Source organism: Globicephala melas, chromosome 9 (assembly GCF_963455315.2).
Source record: "Globicephala melas chromosome 9, mGloMel1.2, whole genome shotgun sequence".
Taxonomy (NCBI): domain Eukaryota; kingdom Metazoa; phylum Chordata; class Mammalia; order Artiodactyla; family Delphinidae; genus Globicephala; species Globicephala melas.
The window spans coordinates 53,918,180-53,944,209 of record NC_083322.1 but is presented as its reverse complement, the minus strand read 5'-3'; the positions used below and the strand labels follow the sequence as shown (position 1 = coordinate 53,944,209).

The 26,030-nt window shown below is 38.8% G+C and overlaps 1 protein-coding gene across 6 annotated transcripts in view; it reads right to left on the bottom strand.

The window, feature by feature from the left end:
- The window catches only part of CDK14 (cyclin dependent kinase 14), a 716,216-nt gene that overhangs the window by 526,518 nt on the left and 163,668 nt on the right, over positions 1-26,030 (bottom strand). The window lies entirely within an intron of this gene.

The following is a 26,030-nucleotide window of genomic DNA, read 5'->3' as shown; positions in this document are numbered from 1 at the left end:
CTTTTGATAAATGATACCAGAATTCCTTCCAGTTCTAAACTTGTCTGTGGTTTAAATCAACCAGACTTTGCTTTATACCAACACTCCTAACTACCAAACATGTGAAAAAGAAAAAAGAAGGAAGGAAGGAAGAGAGGGAGGAATCAGGGCATAAACGGTGACCTAACTAGTGGATGAGTAAAGACAAATTCATAATAACCTGTATGAACAAAATGTATCATCCTGGTTCCAATCACCCCAAAGTTAATAGAGTTATTTTTCTAATCTCTCTGTTAGAATCACAAACTTAAAAGTATTCCTCAAAGTACCTAGAAAATTGGTTAAAATAAGGAGAACACAAACTTTCTGTCCCGAGTGAAGTGACCTCATGGAGATAAGTGCCAACATTTCTTACTCCTTTGTGGAAATACAATTTTGTTTTTCTTTCCTGGAAGTGTTCTAAGACTCTTACCAGACACAGCTCTAGCAGATAGCATATTTAATCCTTGTGCAATGCAGAAGAGTGCTTTGCAGACTCCTAGGCCAGCTGTTGCAGCTGCTCGAGACCCCGCCTGGAGCAGCTGGAGGCAGGGCTGGCCTTGTATGAGAAACAGCAGCCTCTTACACAACCATCAATACATTTATAACCTCGCAGACCTTCGAGAAGGATCGATCCCAGCAACAACGGCCGTAGGAACACAAATCAGGCTTACAAGTGAAGAATGCTTAGTGAAGTCCTGGCACACAAGGGTTACAATTCCTTTAAACCAGTCACCAGATGACTTACAGTGATAAGACATGTCATAATAACCTGGGTGATAACAGTGAGAGTTTGGGTTAATGCCAAACCAGACATGGAAGGCACGTGGGTTATCTGAGTATTTGGAGTTCAAGACCTTGTCCAGTTAAAGGTCCAATTTCATCCATAAGACCAGGACACATTCCAAAGAACTTGTAACAACAGGTTCTAAGAACAAAACTAAGAGTCAAATTCAGCACTAGGTCTGTCTTTAGCAGTTGTGCAGCCTATGTTCTGCACAATTTCAGGGAGTGCACTTTACATAAACTATCTAATAAATATTGTCCCCTGGAGTTGTGTACTGCAGTGGCCCCGCTCAGCACACTTCTAAAATAGCAACAAAGCCAGAAAAAGAGCAGCAGCAGCTACGAGCACCTTTGGCCAACAGAAATTTTGCAAAATACATCGGTTCTTAATTTCACCTTAAGAAGACCTCAATAGGCAAATCTTGGCCTCTCGAGTTTTCACAGGATTCCGGTAGCAGACACAATTCAATTTATCTGTGTCTCAACATTCTATCATGAAAGGTTTCAGAATCCTTGGAAAATGACTCAATGACCAATGTATGTCCCATCTCTAGGTGCCAAGTGGTATGGCTGAGGGCACCTCAGGCAGTGGCTTCACTCCATGGTTTTGCCAGTTTCCACTTCCTTAGACTCAGGAGCCACTGTTTTGCAGCTGGGCTGTAAAACAACATTCAAGAAACATGAGCATCACCTCCTAATTGGTACATTCACCAGAGACATAAGGGTAAAAGTTAGTGTGCATTTCCCCAGTGGGCCAAATAGTCCAATTTCAGTAAATCAATCCAACTAGGAGAAGGTCATCAGAACTTATGGAAAAGTCTAAACCACAGAACATGTTATAAGAAAAGTTATTACTTTTATGTTGTCTGAAGGGATTCAAACTAGGTTTTTGAAAGTCCACTGAATTAATTATAATTGTTAAATTGCAAACTAGAAAGAAAATATGCACCTGTCTGTATTGTATTGAAGATGTATATACATTATATATCAATATGTGTTACGTTACCTGCTAGTCTGAAAGATCTCTGACACCAGAAATTCTCTTATATCTCCCCACTGCACTTAGCACAGTGCTAGGAACACATTATAATAGTCAATACTTAATGAGTGTTTATCAGGCACGAAACTCGGATCTAAGCATTTTACGTTCAATCCTCACAGAAATGCTACAAGGTAAGCAAAACTGTTGTTCCCACCTTACAGAACAAGAAACTGAGCCTCAGAGAGGTTAAGTAATTTGCCCAAGCCACAGAGCTAGACAATAGTAGAGCCATATTTGAATCCAGGGAGTCTGATGCTAGAATCTATGCTCTTAGTCATCACACTATTCTTTCTCAACATTCTACATACTCAATAAATGTTGCTGGAATGCTTATGTATGGGTCCTTCATTACAGAAGTACTTTAAAACATTATCTTCTCATAAATAGGTTAAACATTCACTTTATGTCATTGATGCTATTAATTTCTTGGAAAATCCTATCTAAAGTTCAATCCTTACCCAATATTTCACAAAAATTTCCTAATTAGTGGAGTGCAAACTAATGAGGTTGTGCTTTTACTGTAAAGAGTCAATTCAGTGTTCCTTCTGGTAAAAAAAAAAAAAAAAAATGTACCATTTTGGTGAGTGATGTTGATAATGAGGGAGGCTATGTGTGGATGGGGTCAGGGGGAGTGGTTTGCGGGAAATCTCTGTAGCTTCCTCTCAATTTTATTGTAAATCTAAAACTGCTCTAAAAAGAGTCAATCCAAAAGATTTACAAACACACACTGTTCCCAGCTCCAGGATTCCATCCCCTCCAAGGACCCCAGACTGCTGAGCTCTTTCTGAACTACTGAAACTTTCCCACAGCCCTCCGTAACATTTGTGGAGCCTTTCTTCACTTCTGCTTTATATCATTATTTGCATAAGCTCCTTGAAGACAAGAACAACATATACAGGGACTTCCCTGGCGGTCCAGTTGTAAAGACTGCGAGCTTCCCCTGCAGGTGGCACAGGTCCGATCCCTGGTCGGGGAACTAAAATCCCACATGCCACAAGGTGCAGCCAAAAAAAAAAAAAAGAACAACAACAACATATACACTTTTATGGTCTCCTTAACACCTAGCATACCAAAATATATAGTAGAAAATATTTGGATGAAACAGGGGAAATCGAAGCAATATCACAAGTGTGAAGATTCTTATCACAGGACTTTTTTTTTTAACCAACTGTACTGTAATGCAGGGCAATATTCTTGCAGGCCAGAGTACTTCATAACCTTATTTTAATAAGATTACTTCTGGCAACATTCACAGAGTTAAACTACGTGTATTTTTTTTTTTTAAACTACGTGTATTTTTAAAGAGTAGTTTCAGACTTCTGTCATCCCAGCAAGAAATGTCTATTTACTGAACCAGAAAAAGCTATGTTGCTTTACAATTCTGCTGTTTCTTGCAGACAGATCAGCAGGGAGGCATGCAGTCCAACCCTTTAGGGTCTGAACATAATAATGCCTAGGAAATGCCATAAACTAACAGAGATTATCCCCAGCTATCGTTAATACTCAAAAGTGCAGAATCTTATTTCAACTGGTGTTCTACCAACAATCTGTAGACTCCAGTTGTCCATATTACATTAGGACCACACTTATATAAATACCAACATACATATATATATATATATATATACACACACATATATATTTTCAAATGTTAAAAAAGACATAAGAAGGAAGACTGTCATGCATTTTTAAAAATCTCAAATGTATGTGCAGAAATCTGAAAATAAGTATTAATTATTTTTATAAATGTTTTACCTGGCGCTAAGGGAGAATACGAGATACACTATTATTGTTGTCTTGAATCTAAGTCCACTGTAACCCTAATTCACTAGTGGATAGAAACCACAAGAAACAATAAAGAATCAAACACATTTATCAAAAAGGAACCACCCCTACCTCAGAAATGCTAAACACAGTTACCATATGACCCAGCAATTCCACTCTTAGGTATACACCCAAGCAAAATGAAACCATATGTCCCCACAAAAACTTGTACGTGAACGCTTATAGCAGCATTATTCATAACTAAAAAGTGGTAACAACCGAATTCTCTACCAACTGATGAATGAATAAACAAAAGACATCATATCCATATAATGGAATATTATTCGACCATAAAAAGGAACTAAGTACTGGTGCTGACATACTTCAACAGGATGAACCTTCAAAACATGTTAAATGAAAGAAGCCAGTCACAAAGACCATATAGTGTATGATTCCATTTATGTGAACTCTCTAGAATAGGGATATCTATAGAGATAGAAAGTAGATCCCTGGTTGCGAGGGGCTAGAGGGAGAGGAAGATGGGCAGTTTCTGCTAATAGGTACAGGGTTTCATTTTAGGGTGATGAAAATATTACAAAACTTCAATCCAATCATAAGAAAACAGCATACAAACCCAAATTGAGAGACTTCTACAAAATAACTGATGCTACAGTTTGAACCAAAATTAGATCCTGTGACAAAATAGAAAGAGCATGCCTGGTGCACTAGCTCTATGACTTCTGCCAATACTTATGCTCCCTGGGCCTTGCTTTCGTCACAGTAAAACAGGAGCTCACAGGGTTGTTATAAGTTGTGAAAAGTAAATACCCAGTGACATCTCCAGCACAAAGTAAACAGATGCTCAATAAATTTTTATTTTTGTTGTTGTTGTTAAGTATGCCACGACGTTAAGATAAATTAGAGACGAGCCTTTAGCAACCAAATGACTCACTTGAGCTGTGCTGTCCGATAGCCACTAGCCACATGTGGTTATTTAAATCTAAATTAATTGAAATAAAAAATTCAGTTCCTCAGTTCCAGGAGCCACTTTTCACGTGCTTAATAGTCACAAACGTCTAGTAAGTACAGTAACAGCACAGATCCATAAAAATATCAAAAGATGAATTTCTGTAGATCTAGAATATGATTATCATCACTGCACTAGAGACCTGAAGACACTCCAATGAACACACGTTAAACCTAAAAATAAATAAACAAACAAACAAACTTTACATCCAGCTTTAAACTTTCACATTTAGCCTAAAACACTGTAAGCATCAACTACAAAAAGTTCTCTCAAGACAATTATAAGATGGAGGGAAAATTAAGTTAAGGAATGTTCACAGAAAATATTTGCAAAATATATTTCAAACTAGAAGAAATAATGATAAATCAAACTGCAACCAAAGTCTTTATCACAGTTGAATGGTCTGGGCTGTTAAATAAGCACTTTCCAAGTGTGAAAGTATGACAGTCTACTACTATTACAAAGTGAAAAGGAGAAGGAATAAAGTAAATGAGCAACAGCGATCTCTGAAATCAACTAAATGTTTGTGACACCAATTTCTCATACATAAATTACATTTTTTAGAAAATATTTTAAATACCTATTTCTCGGCAACTATTTCCAATTCATTCTATCAGTTGATGTCAACATAAGGAGGCTTAAATCTCCAAGAGATGCTGTGTCATATTTTTAAATACAACAACAGTATTTAAAAATGCTTTAAAAACATGGGCTCATCAACCTTTATAATATCCCCAGGCAGCAGAGAGGCTTGGTACTCTTGACAACACAAAAAAGTTGAAGTGATTTCCCTGACATTATACCATTCAGACTTTGGTGATTCAAGATGGGAATTTATATGCTCTGGCTCAGCACCCACATACCCTGAACCAGAAGCTTTAAACAGACCACTAGAAACTCTAAGGGCATGAGCCAAAATCTCTGAAGAAAGACTAGTAAATTCCCAGTCATTTTCTATGAAACAAAAAATAGATACGATTTACAGACATAAAAATCTTGCTTATGATTTTTTTATTAATAATTGAAAGAAATTAAAAAGTCATTCCTCAATGTTTCTCACTTTTATTATCACACCAGATGCTTTGAACTACATGGAGAATCTGCAGACTGGAATGGTTCCCCTAAACAGGCAAAACCAGATCAAGAAGCTTAGTCTACTAGTACTCTTCAGAAACAGGAAGGAAAAACACCTGTCCACTTTAGATTATGGAAGATTCTGGGCACTGTGTATGATGCCTTTACGTTCAGATACCAAAATGATAATGAGTCCAAATTTTTGACGAAATGTTCAATAATAATTAAAATCTCTCCCACTGCAACTCAAATGCTCTCACATTCAAAATATATTACCCCTATGAAGGAACTAAATGGAGTCCTCAGAAGAAAAGGGTTGAGCATTTGGCTTTAAAGTGACTGCACTTTGCTTGCCTTATTCCAGCTAGAATACACCCAGTAATTATGCCTGGAAGTTGCAAGGCACTTTCCCCTGGGGAGCTTTAAGTGCTTTAAAAACATGGGCCAATCCACCTTTATAATATACCCGGCAGCAGCAGAAAGAGGCTTGGTACTCTCAAAAACACAAACAAGCTCAAGTGATTTTTATGAAGTTACACCACTCAGAGTTAGGGGATTCGAGATGGGAATTTGTATGTTCTGCCTCAGCATTCAAATACCCTAAGCCAGAAGATTTAAACAGACCACTAGAAGCTCTGAAGGGTGTTTCAGAATGAGTCAGAGTCTCTGAAGAAAGGCTGGCAAATTCCCAGGACGTCAGACCCTTTGGCAGAATTATTGGTGGCCACAGGAAGTCTGGAAAGAATGGCTCTTTGCTTACTCAAAAGCAAGGGAGAGCCACATTAACATCCCAAAGATGTGTTCATACATCAGATACGCATTTGTAATGTGTCTACTTTCCTCAATTAGAAATAAAAGTCATCGGGTAAATTGCGCTTATAAAATTATAAAACAGGTAAGTATTTTATACTTGATTTATTATGTCAGATATTCAGTTTGTATTTCCCCTCTAATTCTCAGGTCATACGTAAGCATGTGATTAATTAAGTGATTAATTAAGACTCAGTGTGTCTGGCAAAGAAGCCAGTGTCTGCCCTTGGCTCTGACTAGTTCAAAGAAACCCATTTTCAGGATTACTGCCTGGACTTTACATCTGAGAACAGGTAGTATACTTTCTTTTCCTGTGTTATCTTTTGATGTTATGTCTTTGCCTTAGTGCTTGTTTAATCAGCCAAACCATTATAACAGGGTAAAAACTGAACGTTAGCAGAGGAATAATGGAATTTCTCCTGGCTGTTAAAAAAAATAAATAAAAACACCTGATAGACCTTCCCAAACTCCACTTATATCTTAAATCCTGGGACACCAGTTCAAAACTTAGGTCCACACAAAAACCTACACACAAATGTTTACAACAGCTTTATTCATAGTTGCCAAAATTTGGAAGCAACCAAGATGTCTTTCAATAGGTAAATGGTTAAACAAACTGTGGTACATCCAGACAATGGAATATCATTCAGCGATAAAAATAAATGAGTTGTCAAGCCACACAAAGACATGGAGGAACCTTAAGTGCATATGGCTTAGTGAAAGAAACCCATCTAGAAAGGCTACATGCTGTATGATTCCAACTGCGTGACATTCTGGAAAAAGCAAAAGTACGGAGACAGTAAAAAGATCAGTGGTTGCCAGGGGTTCAGGGGAAGAGAAGGAATGAATAGGTGGAGCACAGAGGATATTTAGGGCAGTGAAACTATTCTGTATGATGCTGTAACAGTGGATACATGTCATTATACATTTGTCAAAACCCATAAAACTGTACAACACAGTGTAAACTAATGGACTAATGTAAACTATGGACTTCAGTTAATGAGTTAATATTGGCTCATCAGTTGTAATAAATGTACCACACGAATGCAAGATGTTATTAGCAAAAGGGGAAATCGGAGAGAGAGGGGATATAAAAACTATTTTCTATAAACTTAACATTGCTCAAAAAAACAGTCTATTACTTTAAAAAAACAAAAACAAAAACGTGATAGACTTTCCCAAACTTCATATGCATCTTAAATCCAGGGACACAAGTAGATAATTTTATTTGATTGACAACTCTTATGGTGAACTTAGCTTTTTAGTGAATATGGTGAGTTCTAAAAACCACACTTCCAGTTACTTTTTGAAAAAGATTTTGTCCCCTCCTTGATGTTCTTCTAGTAAACTTAATAAAGATGAGTTTTTCAAAATTCTGGGCAAGGGACAAAGCTAACATACAGGTAGAAAGAATAAGCAACCAGCTTGTGAATTGCTGGTGACATTTCACCTTCAGTAAAACAACTCATTTTATGTGCTAGATTGTCTCTTCGGTCACTCAGCTTCTCAAATCCATTACAAGTTTCTTTTCCATTATTATTAATTAAATTTTAACCTACACTATAAGTTCCCTGAGGGCAGGGGCCGTGTCTTAGCTATTTCTTTTTTTTTTTTTTTAATTTTTATTGGCGTATAGTTGCTTCACAATGTTGTGTTAGTTTCTCCAGTACAGCAAAGTGAATCAGCTATACGTGTACATATATCCCCTCTTTTTTTGGATTTCCTTCCAATTTAGGTCACCACAGAGAACTGAGAAGAGTTCCCTGTGCTATATACAGTAGTTTCTCATTAGCTATCTATTTTATACATAGTAGTGTATATATGTCAATCCCAATCTCCCAATTCATCCCACCCCCCTTCCCCCTTGTTATCCGTATGTTTGTTCTCTACATCTGTGTCTCTATTTCTGCTTTTGTACCCCAATGTTCATTGCAGCACTATTTACAATAGCCAGGACATGGAAGCAACCTAAATGTCCATCAACAGAGGAATGGATAGAGAAGATGTGGTACATATATACAGTGGAATATTAGCCATTAAAAGGAACGAAATTATGCCATTTGCAGAGATGTGGATGGACCTGGAGACTGTCATACACAGTGAGGTAGTCAGAAAGAGAAAAACAAATATTGTATAATATCGCTTATATGTGGAATCTAGAAAAATGGTACAGATGAACTTACTTGCAAAGCTATTTCTTATCCTCAATGCTGAACATACTGAGAAAAGACAGAAGCAGGAAACCAGGAAGAAAGGAAGGGATGCTTTGCAAATATTTGCCCATACCAGTCTCAACAGGAAACATATCACACACACACACTCAAACTGGGTATAATACATTCAAATCGAGTTTGATCAAGAGACAACTTTTAAAGTCAGGGCAGGGTTAGCACTACGTTACCCACCCTGTGGGTAGGGAAGGGTCAAGGAGTGAGAGTGATTCCTGGAATTCAGAGAAAGAGAGAGAGAAAGACAAAGAGGGGAGGGAGGCAGGAAGCAGCGGAGGGAAAGAGAAGTATGGCGCCAACAGGCTGGGACCCAGTAGAGAAGAGCTGAAGGAATAAACACCCAATATCACTCTCGACCTGCCCTCAGATCTCCTGATTTCTTCCCACTGTTCGAATCTGTCTGGAAGCAGAAAGGCAAGGGTGTTCACTAGTGTAATCCAGGTCAGCCACCCAGGGCACAGAGCAGGATGGAAAGGATGGACCCAGAATCTAGGGGAGTAAACAGAAGATACCCAGCACATCTCAAAACACACATGCACAGGAGCATGACCCAAGTGCTCCCAACCTCCGCTTCTACCTATTATAGTCTTTAGACTCAGACCAATCTAGGGTTCAAATCCTAACTTCTGTCACTTTGTAGATGAGTATCTGTGGGCAAGTGATTTAACCTCTAAGACTCAGATTCACCACTTGCAAAACAGGACTCACTAGAGGAACTGCTTGAGGGTTATAAGGATTAAATGAGACAATAAAGAGTGCTTAGTGGCTGTGTACAGGAAGCACCGTTACTACACGTCCCACAACACACACTTAAGTACAGTTTCCAGCACATCATCTTCCACTTATTTTGGTCCCTTAGCTGTTTCATGTATGTGTTCTATCTCCCCGGGTACACAGCATAGTCTTTCAAGACAGGCAAAAGGGACTTCCCTGGTGGTCCAGTGGTTAAGAATGCAGGGGACGTGGGTTCGGGCTCTGGTCCGGGAAGATCCATGTGCCACGGAGCAGCTGGGCCCGTGCGCCACAACTACTGAGCCTGTGTTCTCGAGCCTGCGAGCCACAACTACTGAGCCCACGTTCCACAACTACTGAAGCCCACAGCCCGTGCTCCACAACAAGAGAAGCCACCGCAATGAGAAGCCCATGCACCACAACAAAGAGTAGCCCCCGCTCAGTGCAACTAGAGGAAGCCCATGCACAGCAACGAAGACCCAACGCAGCCAAAAATAAATAAATAAATAATAAAAATAAATTAATTATTAAAAAAAAGAAACAGGCAAGAGCTGGGTCATTTTACTCCTTTGCTACCCTCCAATGCACCTACCTGATATAGTGCTGTGTAAACAGGGCAACAAAATAAATATTTACTAAAGAAACACATAACCCCTCCAATAAAAGTAGAAAGGCTTAATTAATTTATTAACCTGCAGAACAGAAGTATCACTAATGAAATCACTTTCTGTCTCCTCTGGTCTATAAAGTGCTCACTTGATTCATAAGTGGATATACCTTTTCAGCATGTGCTTCAAATTTTAATATACACAAACTTGGCATCATTCCAATCGGGGATAATAAGAAAAAAAGGGACCTGGAATTGGGAATAGAAACAGAAAACAAAGCAGACGGAAGAGCAGGAGTAACAGTCTTGGGAAAAATTAAGGAAGATGAGGGAAGATAAGTGCGGGTCCCACAGGTGCCCACTGGTGGGCAGCGTCTGCGAGGATGGAGGCCACTAAGAAGTGTGCAGAAAAGGCTCAAACAGCTGGTGCTCAGGCAAGACCTGTTAGAGCCAAGGCTATTCAGTGGATACACCTTTGTATTGGGAGGGAAAGAGAAAAGTACTGGGGTTAAATAGATTAAACAAAACTACTCAGGCATCCCTGATAATCCCCATCTCTAAGACCACTATGGAAACAAGGAAGTAGGATCCCAGAGGCCTGCCCATGCGTGCAGATCCATAAAATGAAGTCAACAGCTATAAGCACTAAAAACCAGAAAAACACTAAACATCTGGACAAAGAACCAGATGAAGAAAAACAGCAGCCTCCAGCTCTGACCTTGCAAGCAAGAAAATAACTACAAACAGATCACAACAACTGTGAGGGAGGACATATCTAGCAACCCGAGTGACTGTTTCAGTCAGTGAGAATGCCGAAACATTAGGTATTTTAGAGGTCAGAGAGTTAATAGAAGAAATTACATGGGTATTGAAAGACTAAAAAAGTAAAAAGGGGACACAGAGATAACCATGATATTAGTCACTGCAAGAAGCAGCCACAACCTTAGGGCTGAAGAAACAAAAGGGAAGATGTGGGGTTACCAGGACCTGGGCGCTCAAAGGAGGGACTGATAACAGGTCTCAAAGCAGGGTGGGGAGAACAGGACACACACAGTATAACTGATACTTGGACCTTGGTTGGCGCCATGGCAGACTTGATGCCAAAAATTCTTAAATAAACTACAGACTAGAGCTGTAGCGACCACAGGAGAAACGCTGACAGGAGCTGAAAACAGCAAAGCCCTTTCTCCCCCTTGCTCCTACATTTCAGTCTTCTGCCAGTGCCTCCTACTGCCAGAAACCAACAGGAATCTAGCTGGCAAGGGAATCTGGGAGATGGATTTCGCAGAGCTCCAGCCCCAGCCTCACAAAAAAAGGCAGAAAATGGTGGGCTTGAAGCTGAAACCACAAATAAACAGCCGGCGCAGTTTGATATCCACATTTTCCCTATTAGGTTTCAAGTTCCTCGACTGAAAACTCTCCAATATTGGTTTTCCAGGAACCTAACCTTGAGAACCAGTGAATGTCATGAAGCTTTTCTGACTAACAATAAGTTGAAATACTTCACTAAAAGTCCTTTCCTCTGTCCGGACTGTAAATATTTCCTATCTATTTGGGACAGAAATTTCATAGGATAGAGCATAAAGAAAGATTTATAATTGAGAACACTGGCCAAATACAACAATTTCTTCCAACACAGGAAAATTCTTCATAGACTCCTAGCATTTCCAAAATCTGTTTAAATGCATGTCTCCTAATTCTCCTACACAAAGAGTTGGCCTCTGTATTGGGATAAGATTTGGGGGCGCTGAGAGGAACGAGTGTATTTGCTTTGCAGGTTAGAGAGGTGTGAATCTTTGGGGCCCAGGAGGTGAGTAGTCACTCTCCGAGAAAGCTTCCAGTGACCCCAGTCTCCTAGAGCTCAGACTTGTGGAGGCCCCTGCCATACTAAATAGGGCTGACCTGTGTAACCACAGGATATTACAGAAACAACCACGTGTGATTTCCGCCGGAAAGCTGTAGCTGCCATCTTGCTTTCTCTCTGATTACTGACTCTGGAAGAAGCCAGCCACCAGAATGTGAGAACCTTCTCTGTAGCTCTACAGAGACATTTATTTAAGTGGCAAGGAACTGAGGCTTTCTGCCAACAACCATGGTACAAGCACACCCTCCAGGCCCAATCAAGCCTTCAGATGACTACAGTTCCAACAGCTTGACTACAACCTCTGAAACACCCAGAGCCAGCACCATCCAGCTAGGTTGATTGCAAATTCCTGACCCCCAGAAACTCTGTGAGATAACAGATGTTTATTGTTGTTTGAAGGCATTAAGATCAGAGGCAACCTATTATGGAGCAATAGATGACTAACATACTCTCAAAGAGCCCTCCTTGGGACTTCCCTGGTGGTGCAGTGGTTAAGAATCCACCTGCCAATGCAGGGGACACGGGTTCAAGCCCTGGTCTGGGAAGATCCCACATGCCACAGAGCAACTAAGCCCATGCGCCACAACTATTGAGCTCACGAGCCATAACTGCTGAGCTCACAAGCCTCAACTACTGAGCCCACATGCTGCAACTACTGAAGCCCATGTGCCTAGAGCCCATGCTCCACAACAAGACAAGCCACCACAATAAGAAGCCTGTGCACTGCAACGAAGAGTAGTCCCCACTCGCCACAACTAGAGAAAGCCCACATACAGCAATGAACACCCAATGCGGCCAAAAAATAAATAAAATTTAAAAAACAAAAGGATCCGCCTGCCAATGCAAGGGACACAGTTTCGACCCCTGGTCCAGGAAGATCCCACATGCCACGGAGCAACTAAGCTTGTGTGCCACAACTAGTGAGCCTGCAGTATAGAGCCCACGAGCCACAACTACTGAGCTCGTGTGCTGCAACTACTGAAGCCCACGTGCCTATAGCCCATGCTCCGCAACAAGAGAAGCCACCGCAGTGAGAAGGCCGGGCACCACAATGAAGGGTAGCCCTTGCTTGTTGAAACTAGAGAAAGCCTGCGCGCAGCAACGAAGACCCAACGCAACCAAATAATAATAATAATAATAAATAAATAAAAATTTTTAAAAGAAGAGCTCTCCTTAGTCATATTCTCTCATTCCTTAGTCAAGTGGACAAGATTCGTTTCACATGCATTGCTCCTGGTCCCCTGATTGGGCCTGAAAGCATCTTCTAGTTTCATTAATGTGGTTTATTTAAAAAGTCCAGCTGCTCCCACCCTCTACACTAGTCTTTTAACATATCTTGAATTTTCTGTCAACTAAGCCAACAGAGGAATTGGATGACCATGAGGTTTTAAGCCCCTTTAATACTGGAAGCATTCAAGCAGATGATCAAAGGTTATAAAGTACTTCCTATACCAACTGGAAGGTGGGACTAGATGACCGGCAAGGTTTCTAATCACACTAAGAAGGTTCTAAGACACAAGTCTCTGGGTGTGCCCCCCAAAACTGTGCAGTAATTCTCATCAGGTATAACTAAGTATTGAAAGTAGCCTGGAGTTCACAGGAAAAAAAAAAAAAAGAATTAAAATGGCTTATAAACTTAAAAAGAAAAGATGCTCAGACTAACTAATAATTAAAGTAATGCAAATGTAAGAGAACTAGTAAAGCATTAATTTACATGTTCCAGATTGGAAAAATCTACAAGTTTCAGAAAAGACATCAGGGCAAAGGGTAGAGAAACAGACATGGGGGGTGGGGGGTGAATCAGTGCAAGCTCTTTGAAAGGGAATTTGGGCAATATTAAAATTTTAATTCCCCTTAGCCTGAGTGACTCGGCACTTTCAGTTGAAATTATCTATTCTGTGTGTAAGGACAAAATCCTATAAATGACGTAAATGGTCACCAATTTTAAAAATGGGTAAATAAATTTTAGTGCAACTATGCAATGAATAGCATGCAACCTATGAACAGAATGAGTTGTATCTATATATGGGCTGATATGAAACATTCTCAAGATATATCGTTAGAAAGAAAAATAAGATACGTCTTAGTATAAAACTTCTGCAAGGAGTTTTTAAAATGCTGTTCATATTTGCCACTAGGAAGGGGTACTAGGGACTTGGGAGAAGGAAACCTCTTTGCTGTATGCTCATTTGTTCTGCATGAGTACACTCTATTTTTAATTTTTTTAAAGTGGCAGGGGGAAGTTTAATGCAGAGAAAAAGAACAAACGAAAAAAATACAGGGTTAAGTTATAGCTACTTTCCAAGTAATTTAAAATGCAGTCCATCAAAGTAGCCAGGGTCTGGCTTTGGGCTTAAGACACTCATATGCACATTCAACCGTTAAAAATCATCTCGGAGAAGAAAGGTCCTTCGCACTGTCAGTGTGCCTCTCACTAATTGGGGAATGAGAGCTCTCTAGCCATCATAATGCAAACCACTAACTCAATGACTGGAGGGATCCATGAGATGAACATCTTCCTGCCCTAAGCTTTGTAAATCATGAAATGTGATAAAATTGCCTTTCTTTGAATGTTTAGGCAAAGAATGGCAAGGTTAAAGAAATAAAAAGTAGTCAGCATTCATTTTACTGACTGGTGGGGGTCATCCAGAGCACACAACTGCTGTTAAAAAGCTGGCTGCCCCCCCGCCGACTGCCTCTGCCCATAAATGTCAGCCGTGATTTTCTTCTCCATTGACCAAACCCTTCCTGAGACTAAGCGAGCACTTCCCAGATCAGTGATCTGCGTAAAAGAAGTCTAGTAAGTGGCAGTTAATTATTCTCAGGGTGTGTGACACAGAAGGGAAACTGCATTCAAAAAGAACATTCTTTTTCTCTTTGGGCCAATATGTTAAAGATGAGACCTTCGTGTCTTAGAATGGGCTTGTATTTGCTAACAGGTGAGGCACTTTTGTTCATCTCGTGACAAATAAATTGTAACTGTCTAAAAACATTCATTTAAATGTTATCAAATATGACCTATGTTATGACCTATTTAAAAAAGAGGAAAATACCCAGAGTTTCCTAAAAACTTATTTAAGCAATGCTATCATGAGACTAGACTGAACCCTCCCAAAAACAACTTTACCAAGGCCTTCACCCAGATGTTCAGATTCTTTTTCAATTCAAACCTGACAAATGTCTAGAATTTTAAAAACTCCTTCTGAGTTACAGAAAAAGAGGGGGGAAAGGTGTAGAACCAGTTTTAACCAGTCTCTCTGGAGATTTTTAATCATTTTAAGGTTTAAAGAAAAATCATTCTTTTAATAATTAGAAATAAGTTTTAGTTGTAGATGATAAACTGTCAACCAAGCATAGGCCCAAAGTTAGTTTCTGTAATCAAAACACTAATACCTGAACTGAAGACTTATTTATCCAGAAGAGGCCAAGTGCCCAAAGTCGTAATAAGTAGAGAACCTTCCAACTATAATAATTTGTCAATATGTATATAAACATGTTAAAAAGGACACATGTAACCCCTAATCACCACATCTCTGTACAATGTAAATTCCATAAGATCGGGACCCTCATCCTTTCCTACAAAATGCCTAGCCCATGCGGGTGCTCACTAAAATCAAAGGAGCTCATTTTTATAAAGGTATCTACTTTCTTTTCTTAGAATTAGGATCTCGAAAGTTCACAACTATGTACCTTGTGAGTTTTGCCTAATCTTTATGCAAAAATAAAAGCTAAATTCAACTGAATTTTTCAAAGTAACATGAACTTTTAGTCTCATTATATGTTTAAATTCAGTAAGTTGTAATGTGTCCATGATCATCATTTAGGTACATTAGAAATTAAACAGGCCTTTGGTGACCACTGCAGGAATCTGATGACCACTCTGGGCTGCACTGCCCAAAGGGGCGCCCATAGAATGTTCCTCCACATTGAATCACTGGGGGTGCCCCTATGAAGTGATCTAAGAGACATGAGAGTAAGGTTAAAACCAGTTTCCTCACTGAAGAATTTCTCAGAAATCTGAACATTAAATGTGCATCCATCAAGCAGAGGAGGTAAGTTTCCCAAGATTTGAACAGGAAACACTTTGTAATCTATGTGTGGTTATTGTTGGGTCTTTTTTCCCCTTAACATATATAAATGAATTATAGAGCTGTTTCCTCAAATTGGACATAAGCTCAACAGGGATCCACAGATTCCCTTCCCAGCATTGAGACCTGAGACAAGTTATTTAGCCATCAGATTCCCCACCTGTAAAATGGAAATAAAGATACGACTTAACTCATACTTTGCTGTAAGGAAATCAAAAACTAAAATATATTAATCAATCAATAATTGTTTTGACTATTATCATCATTCCTGTTTTAGACTGCTTGGACTGCCATAAGAAAATACCAAGACTGGGTGGCCTAAACAACAGAAATTTATTGTCTCAGAGTTCTGGAGGCTGGAAAGTCCAAGACCAAGATCAGGCAGGGTTCAGTTTCTGGTGAGGGCTCCCTTCCTGGCTTGTACCTTCTCATTGTGTCCTCAGATGGTAGAGAGAACAAGCTCTCTGGTGTCTCTATAAGGACACCAATCCTACAAGATCAAGGCCTACCCTTATGCCCTCATTTAACCTTAATTACTTCCATAACGGCTCCATCTACAAATACAGTCACACTGGAGGTAAGGCTTCAATTTAGGAATTTAGGGAGGACACAATTCAATCCATAGCAATTCCCCTTCCATTTGATTTCTATTCTTTCACTCCTTAGTATCTACTACATTGCTGAAAGAATAAAACTCTCAGGCTGTTGAGGCGTGAACAAGTTTGTCCCTTTACTGTTGCCACAGACCCATACAGAGTAAGGCTGTTGGTTTGACTCTCTGGGTCAAATAAATGAAGCCACTCGACCTTGAGAAGACAGAAGAAAAAAGAGAGAGAGAGAAAGTATCCCCTGGCTTCCTGACTCAGCCATCAGAAGAATATCAGGCTGTACAGCAAAGTGATTCAGTTGTACATTAAATCAACTATACACCAATAAAATTAAAATATTTTTTTAAAAAAAGAAGAATATCAGGCTGTTTATCATAAAGGGATCAGACATGGAAAGAGTTGGGTGTGGGAAACATGGGCTCCACATACATTTTACAACTTCTCTCATCACCTAGTGGGGAAACCACTTTCAGATACAAGATTTTGCTGCTGTTGTAGCTGCTGGATCAGCCAAATCCATAATTTTATGAATTAAGAAATTTCCATATGGTGCCCATCAAAACAAGTAATCATAATCCTATGCGATGAGAATGTAAAAATGAAAAGTAACTAAAATTAAAAGTCAAAAAACAGGCTAAAATAAAATGTTTGTCTTAAGCGTGACAATAACTAACACTGATATTAACATTTGAAAGGAATACAAAGAATGGAAGCATACTAAAAACAAAAACAACTGCATGTACTAATGAACAAATAGGAAACACCAAGGAGCCAACAACTCTTCAGCCAGAGGGAACCTCTGGGAACTCCTTGTCGGCACCACAGTGTTTGATGGCTGTGTCTATAATTCACACTCTCCTTAGGATGCCCTCCCTTTGCCCCTCATCCTTCCTCCAGGCAAAGACTGGTCCATCTTTCAAGCTGCACATATATATAACCTCGCTCCTATACTGGCCACATCCCCCAGGTTCCTCCTCAAACACCTTTTTATACTTTAATTGAAGCACGCATTTTACCTACTGTAATTAATTATCTCCTCATGAGATGTGGAATTTTTTTGAGTGCATGGGCTAAATAAGTCTTTCTCATCTTGTACCTCTAGTATCTGGCACAAGGCCTGACAGAGAGTGGCTATTCAGTAAATGTGCATTGAATAAATAAAAATGTCCATCTGGGACTTCCCAGGCAATCCAGTGGTAAAGGCTCTACGCTTCCAATGCAGGGGCGTGGGTTCAATCCCTGGTGGGGAACTAAGATCCCACATGCTGAGCCGTGTGGCCAAATAAATAAATAAATAGAAATAATTTTAGGGACCTCTCTGGTGGTGCAGTGGTTAAGAATCTGCCTGTCAATGCAGGGGACACAGGTTCAATCCCTGGTCTGGGAAGATACCACATGCCGCAGAGCAACTAAGCCCATGGGCCACAACTACTGAGCCCATGGGCCACAACTACTGAAGCCTGTGTGCATAGAGCCCATGCTCCACAGCAGGAGAAGCCACCACAATGAGAGCCCATGCACTGCTATGAAGAGTAGCCCCTACAACTAGAGAATAAATTTATTTTTTTAATAATTAATTTAATAATAAAAATAAAAATGCCCATCATTAATGAGGTAACTGCAAGAAACAAACCCAAGTTTAAAAACAATTTATTTAGTCAAAGAAATACCATTTAAAGCAACTTTGACTATGGTAGGGGACACTGTACTTAACAAAGCAGTAAAATTTTATTTTAAATGTTAAATATTGTTCAACCCTTCAGAAAAATAACATGGCACTACTTATTTAAAGTCTCAGCAATCTATTAATTCCTGAGAGTCAGCTAGAATTTTATCCAAGGAAAACAGCCAATAGGGGAAAAAAAAAAACTCGTACAGAAATTTTCATTATTTAAAATATCAAAATATGAGAAAATCCTTACATAGGAGGAGAATGAGCAAAGTATCCTTCATCAACTCAATGAAATATTATGCAACAAAAAAACTGATAATTTAAGATTGCAGAAATATGGGGCTTTTTCTTTTCAGTGTCTAAGGTTACATCTGGAACAGTTCACCATAAATTTATGTAAAGGATAAAAAGTATGTCATTTCTGGCATACTGCAACCATTGACATTTTAAAAATAGAACTGTTACATTATTGTTTAAGCAGCTCTATTGAGTTATAATTCATATGCCATACAAATTACTAATTTAAAATATACAACTCCAAATACATTCACAAAGTTGTGCAAACATCAACATAATAAATTTTAGAACATTTTCATTGCCTCAAAAAGAAACCCCACACTCCCTAGCTGTCAGCCCCCAATCCTCCCATCACTCTCCTACCCAGCCCTAGGCAACCATTAATCTACTTCCTGTATCTACAGGTTTACCTATTTTGGAAATTTTGTATAAGTGGAAACATAAAATATGTAGTCCTTTGTGACTGGCTTCTTTCTTTTAGCCTAATGTTATCAAAGCTCATTCATGTTTTAGCATCTATCAGTACTTCACTTCTTTTTATTAACAAATAACATTCCACTGTACAGGTATATCACTTTTTATTTGTCCTATCAGTTGACGGACATTTGGATTGTTCTCATTTCTTAGTTATTATGAACAATGCTGCTGTGAACATTTGTATAGATGTTTGTGTGTGGACATGTTTTCATTTCTTTTGTGTATATACTGAGGAGTGGAATTACTGGACCATACCATAACTTTATGTTTAACAATTTGAGGAACTACAGACTGTTTTCAAAAGCAGCTGAATCACACGTCTTCGCCAACACTGGTAATTATCTGTAGTTTTTACTCTAGTCATCATAGTAGGTGTAAGGTGGACTCTCACTGTGATTTTTACTTGCAATTCTGATAGCTAATGATGTTGAGCATCTTTTTATATGTTTATTGACCATTTGTATATCTCCTTTGGAGAAATGTCTACTCAGATCCTTTGACAATTTTTAATATGATTATTTGTCTTTTTATCATTGAGTTGTAATAGTTCTTTATATTTTCTGGATACTCACCCCTTATCAGACATATGATGTGCAAAAACTTTCTCCCATTCTGCGGGCTGCCTAAATATCATGGAGATTTCATTCCCACCATAATCCATATAAAACATACATGAATAAGGACTAGGAAATTTTACATCATACCCTTTTCTCTTTGAAACGATATTTCATTCCTCTTTTCCCTCAGAATTTCATACTAACATATTTATGCTTGAAAGTCTTCTTATTTATTAATTCTCTATTGTACTTCTCTGCAACAAAGAGTTTCATACATACTTTAAAATTTTAAATGCCTTTGATCTCCTGTGACCACAAAACTCTAAGCTTTAATGTTTTTCTTCTGGATTCAATTATAATTATTTTTATATTTTTTGTGTTTTTATTATAATTACTTATAATTATTGTATAATTATTAATAGGACACAGTAAGCATAATATTTACCATGATAAATACTTATTAAGTATAAGGAATAAATTTCATTGGTAATGCATCGCTTAATAAGGTGAATGGGATTGGGGAAAATTAAGAGGCATTAAGATTCACCTGACATCAAAACTATGAACTGGTCCTTTGTCTGATTATCAGGGCTTTGAAAATCTTAGATCAATATGCCAATAGTAAGATTAGAGATGGAGGAGAGTGTTTTTTGTAAAACAGAAGGCTATAGTAGAAGAAAAGGTGAGAAAGAAGATTCTGCATCATGCCCAGACCATGGATGTGTTTTCAGGGAGAGGAGTTTCCCGAAAGAATACATCAGAAGTTAAAGATCTGGAAAGAAAGTCCCTGGATAGTTTTATCCAGGCCTACATACCTCTTGGAAAGTCTTTTCGTAAGTGTACATGTTACCCAGTTGGGAGACAGCTGCATCAGAGGGTCTTGTGCTCCTTCGGATGATTATGCATAATAAATACTTACTATATCACACAAAGTCTCTCTTTGCTAACACCTCTTTCTATACAGGATAGAAGTGGTACCTTAGGTGGAGAACGCAGCTTACTTTCTCCAGTATTTCTTAATAAAATACGATGGGTCAAAGCAGTCAAGATAATTCAAATAATCAAGAAGGTTTATGTTAAGCAGTTGGTAAGAAAAGATCCAAATGCTGATTAATTTTATGTAATTTTCTTTTACTCTAAAGTTTGATGGCTTCAAATCAGTTGCTACACTAGACAACAACATATAATAAGCCTAAAATAGCTACTTTTAAAATCAGGCTTAAGTTTGACAAGAGCTTATGAGTGGATTAATATTGCTTACACTCGTCTAAACGTCACTTTGACAAACTACATGTTTGTCTTGATGACATCTCCCCCAGGCATATGGCGCTTCCATTAACTCTGGTGTTATCTTTGCAGCAGGAGAATATGCCTAATTGTTTTCAGAATATTCATAAATTACAAGGCCTCTCGTTGGTCATGATTCATAATTGCTTATAATATTGAGGGGAAAGATCCCTACACAGATGCTATCCAGTGTGTGGGTTTTTCTTTTTTAATTATTATTAATTTCAAAGAACAAACTGTTCTCTTTGAGGCAAACATTTAACAGTCATGATCCAAATTTTAGATGAAAATGTTACCTTATAAAGTGTAACACAAAAAAGGTGTTAGGCTGAATTTTATCATGGCAACCTTGGGCAACTGAGAGAAACTGCAAATATGAAGTCAAAGAAGAATATAAATTCATGATGTTCAAAACAATTCCATTCAAAAAGTATTTATTAATAACTCTCCTTGCATAATACTCTATGATAAACATACACAAGATAAACACACTTCAGCCCTTGATTATATCACCTAACTGGCAACATGAAATACACAAAGAATGTGAGGATTATAAGGGGATGTGTGATCCAAATATCCATCCCCAAACTCAGGTCATCATAATGCAGAACTATCCTCTGGGGAACGGATGACTCATAAAATCAGTTCCACGGTCATATTCCTCCCCATCCACCTTTCCTGCAGTGACACAAAAATTCAAACAAATCAACTACAAATCTTGCCAAATAGACAATCTTTCATGAGATTAATTAAAGTAACTTTGGAAAACTGCTTGTCACACACAAGACCACAGAAAATGAGGATCTCGAGATCCTCTTTATAATTATCAAAGATTTTTAAATCTACACGTTTACAGATGCTTTAAAAGGGAATGAAATGACTATCAACTTTTTTTTTTTTTTTTGGCCACACCACGCGGCTTGCAGGATCTTAGTTCCCCGACCAGGGATTGAACCCGGGGCCCTGCCAGTGGAAGCTCGGAGTCCTAACCAGCGGACCGCCAGGGAATTCCCATTATCAGATTTTTTAATCCCCTGGAAAAATATAAATAAATAAACAGGACCCTCTTTATGATTATACGTAAACAAAAGATAGCATATGTGTTATACAATTTCAGAAATGATTATTCCCAAAAAACTTAATTCATTTCTTTTTTTCCTAATTATTCGCACATTTTTTCTAATTAGTTGCAAACAAAAACTAGAATGAACTTAATCTTATGATTATCAGTTAACTTTCTAAAAGACCAAATCCCAATCAAGCCTTATGTGCATAGTAATCATGAAATGTTGTTCTTCATTGTAAGTGGATTCACCTTCAGTAAACTTTTTCCAGTGCCAATCATCCTTGAGCCTCCTATATCTTTCTAGTTCCAATTAATGAGCAACATTCTAGCCAGATCTAAGCCTACTCGAATTATCTGTGCTTAAAGGGGTTTTCTGCTGCGGAACCTGCTGCCATCTTTCTCCAACTCAGTCCCAGGAGCCCTTCCTGGCACCAAGTGTATGCTGTGTACTCCTCCCCCACCAACTTTGGCCTTTGTGCCCAGTGGCCCATGCAACCCAACCACTGAGCAAGACACACAAGCCTCCCCAGACCATGAGTCTTCATGGATTCCCTTGTTAATCACTCTGGAGTAGACAAATGTATAACTGTCAAAAATTCTTACAACAGTGGACCCTGGTCTAAGAATCTTAAATTCCTCCTGGAAAGCTAAAACATATTCTACTTTTACTCACTTGACATGCTTGAACTTTAATTCATAAAACTACCCCCCTACCACCACTACCACCACTCTCCACCCCTTCACACCTCAGCATTTTGCTAATCCCTTTCTCCAAGGTGGTCTGTCTTCCCAAACTAAAACCACAAGGGAAGCAAAACAGTGGGTCTCAGGTAGGCACTCTGCCTTTCTGAGGAGCTCCAGGCAAGAAGTCACCAAGTAAGCCAGGGCACTTTACTACATGTTCAGTCATTCACAAATCATTCACCACAACTTGTATGATGCACAGCATCTAGTGAATTCAGAGATGTTAAATGAGCAGCTTGGAGAAATAAGCCAAAGCCAGAATGTAAGAATCCTTGATTCCATGATGTTCCCATAAGAACAGGGATTTTTGACCCTACCAGACCACAGCCACATTTTGATAGCAACCTTTGGAAGCCATAGACACAGTACACACAGAGAAAGAGAGAAAACTGTAGTATAAAGGCAAATAAACAGGAGTAGTTTTTACCATCTTTCATATGTGTAAATTATGTGTATACATATTTTAAGATACAAATAGGCATGACTACACTAAATGATTTAATGATGTAAGATGCTTGCAACTATCTTTAATGAGTAAATTTGAATTTAAAAAGAGTAAAATTCATTCACCGGACTGTTCAACACTTTTTATTGGATATTTTAAAATAAAGGCAAAGTGTGTGTGTTGGGGGGGGTGTATTCATAATCATATATTGCCCACCATGTGTACTGGTACAATTCAAATACCACAAGCAGCACTGCTACAGGTGAAGGGATTTGCCAAAATGGTGGACATGTCTTTGAAAAGTTACCAATAAATCAAAGTACAACTTTTGAAGTATTCAGCAGTTATATTTCTGAAAATTTCAGGATATATTAAAACTGGGTCAAAAAAAATTTTTGTATGTTAAATGGGGTTAGGTTTTTGGCTCAGATAACTATAGACAGATATTTCACCAACAGAAGCTCTGACTGGGCTATTCTAAGATTTTGCAGGATGCACAGGATAAGCTTTCACTTGTTTGGTATTGTTCTGTATACTACAGAATGTCTAGCACCTCTGGTCCTCCACCCACCAAACACCAATAGCGCACTCCATTCTTTTGGACAACTGAAGTCAGTTCCCACCAATTTCCAAAACACTACTTGTGAAAGCAGTGCCCCCCCACTGAGACCCACTGAATAAAGCTGTTCGAAAAGTACCGGCTGGGGACTAACAGGCACCAGACCCAGTGAGAGGCACTAGGGACAAAGTGGTGAAAAAAACAGAGCTTAGAGCATAGTGGAGAAAGTGACATTAAACAACATCCAAGGGCTTCCCTGGTGGCGCAGTGGTTAAGAATCCACCTGCCAATGCAGGGGACACGGGTTCGAGCCCTGGTCCAGGAAGATCCCACATGCCGCGGAGCAACTAAGCCCGTGCACCACAACTACTAAGCCTGTGTTCTAGAGCCCATGAGACACAACTACTGAGCCCGTGTGCCACAACTGCTGAAGCCCACATGCCTAGAGTCCATGCTCCGCAACAAGAAAAGCCACCACGATGAGAAGCCCGCACACCGCAACGAAGAGTAGCCCCCGCTCGCCACAGCTAGAGAAAGCTCGCGTGCAGCAATGAAGACCCAACGCAGTCAAAAATAAAATAATTAATTAAATAAATAAATGTATTTTTTTAAAAAAACCCAAGTAATTATGTCAATACAAAACATTCTAAGTACTATGAAAGAAAATTAATAAACTAATAGTTTAGATGGTGGGGTGGCATCTGACTTCAGAAGTTTGTGGATCAGTGGAAATATTCTATTAACTTGGAGACATAAATAGCGTTGTCAGCTTTTTGATTTTGTCATGAAAGATCATTTTTTTAAAAAAATAAGAACTGTCATTTACAATCACCATGGTACCAAGAAGGCAGGAAAATTATTTCTGAATTTTAAAAAGTGGATAAAACAAGAATACTTTTAGTGTAGTGGAAAGCCTCACTCACTACATTATTATTTTTCTCTTTTTGTTGCAGGCTAATAAAAACTTATCAAAGATTGGCATTTTTGTGACCATAGCACAAAATCCTTGCTGCTCCAAGTGTGGTCTGTGGACCAGCAAAATCAGCATTGCCAGAACACTTTTGAGAAATGCAAAATCTCAGGCCCCACCTCAGACCTACAGCATCAAAATCTGTTAACAAGACCCCCAGGTGATTCACATCCACATTGAAGTTTGAGAAACACTGTCAATCAGCCATACCCATCTACACTGAAGATTCAAAAATGATCTTTAACACTCGAGAACCATTTTTCTCAAAGAAGGTAACGGAAGGTTCCTGGAAAAACCAGGGCACAGGATGAAATATAAAGCAGATGAGCTGGCATCCTAAGGATCAAACATCTTTCACCTTTTAAACTTGATGATCTTGAAAAGTAGTGGGGGGCATGGTCAATCACAAACAACGGTCACAGCTTTGCACTAGACTTCAGGAGCGTGAAACAGAGTTCCCCAGCTTCCGCGCAAGATAGCGCATCCAGGGAGTGTGCTAAATGCTGAGTCTTGTTAGGACTGCTAAGTCTTGCCATAAGACAAAGCAATTTTTATCACTAGCTATCAACAAGTCAACCAACTGTTTAGGTAGGTTGACACCTGCTACATTTTAATTCATGTTTTAGGATATTTTATCCCACAACTGGTTTTTCTAACAAAGAAAATCTCTCTAGATACGTGTTAATTACTGGCAAAGACGTGAGGCACAGACTCATGCCTCTTTTCTCAGCCACTTGGTTGGGAAAATAATTGCCAGTACAGTGCAGCGCTTTTTCAAGACAAAAGGAAAGTTTAAGTATAGATCCCTGCTAACCAATAAGGCAGCTGCGAGTCACATATGGCTACTAACCACCTGAAATGTGGCTAGTCCAAACTGAAACATGCTGCAAGTATAAAATACATACGTGGATTTTTAAAACTTGCTCCCCCAAAAAGTTAAATAACACAATAATAATTTTTATACTGATTACATGTCCAAATTATAATACTTTAATATATCGGGTTAAATAACATAAAATTAAAGTTACCTATTCCTTTTACAGTTTTAATGTGACTAGTAAAAATTTTTCATTTTCTAGTAAATTTTAATGTGGCTTGTATTATAGTTCCACTGGATAGTACAGGTCTAGAAGTACATGAGATTTACACATGCATTGACCTTAAGTTTAAAGAAAGTATGGAGATAACTGCAGAAAACATGTATTTAGGAGGTAGTCAAATTTAAAAGGGGACAGAAAGTGTTCAGCAGATCTTTTTTATTTTAACAACTGCTGAGCAAGAGAGCCCTTTCTGAAATGGGGGGGGGTC